This window comes from Penaeus monodon, chromosome 15 (assembly GCF_015228065.2).
Source record: "Penaeus monodon isolate SGIC_2016 chromosome 15, NSTDA_Pmon_1, whole genome shotgun sequence".
NCBI classification, from domain to species: Eukaryota; Metazoa; Arthropoda; class Malacostraca; order Decapoda; family Penaeidae; genus Penaeus; species Penaeus monodon.
Window position 1 is genome coordinate 32500409 of NC_051400.1, and position 462 is coordinate 32500870.

At 34.6% G+C, this 462-nt stretch overlaps 1 protein-coding gene across 1 annotated transcript in view; it reads left to right on the forward strand.

Moving 5' to 3' along the window:
• LOC119581956 (microfibril-associated glycoprotein 4-like) overlaps positions 1-462 on the forward strand; it is a gene marked incomplete in the record, with an annotated part of 40859 nt that overhangs the window by 13167 nt on the left and 27230 nt on the right.

Below are 462 nucleotides of genomic sequence, written 5' to 3' on the forward strand. Positions count from 1 at the left end.
GGATAGGTAAACATCTTTACTAAATCTTCTAAGAACTTTATTAGGCACATATTCAACCACTAAATGGCGTGGATTTCGTCGTTTTAGTGATCTGATCAGAGATTAGTTAAAAATAAGCCGAACAGTAACTCAACCTGTCGTAAAATGCTTCACTGTGGCCATCGTCAATGTCTCGTGGAATGCTGTTTACAAACGGAGGAAAATAATAGCATCTAGTAACTTCATATTGTCTTCATGAACGCCAGCCTAGAATTAAATAAGTCTTTTTAAACGATAATGTACATAACGGTGAAAATGAAATGATTTGTAACTGCCTGCCGTTGCTCTAACTGTGAAGAATTATTCTTATAACTGAGCAAGAATGTTTTTTACATGCTTTGCGAAGGGTCATGACTTCGTTAATACATACTTTCAGTGGTTTTCGGAAATATTCTTTAAAAAAAAACATTCATATCTCGGAAT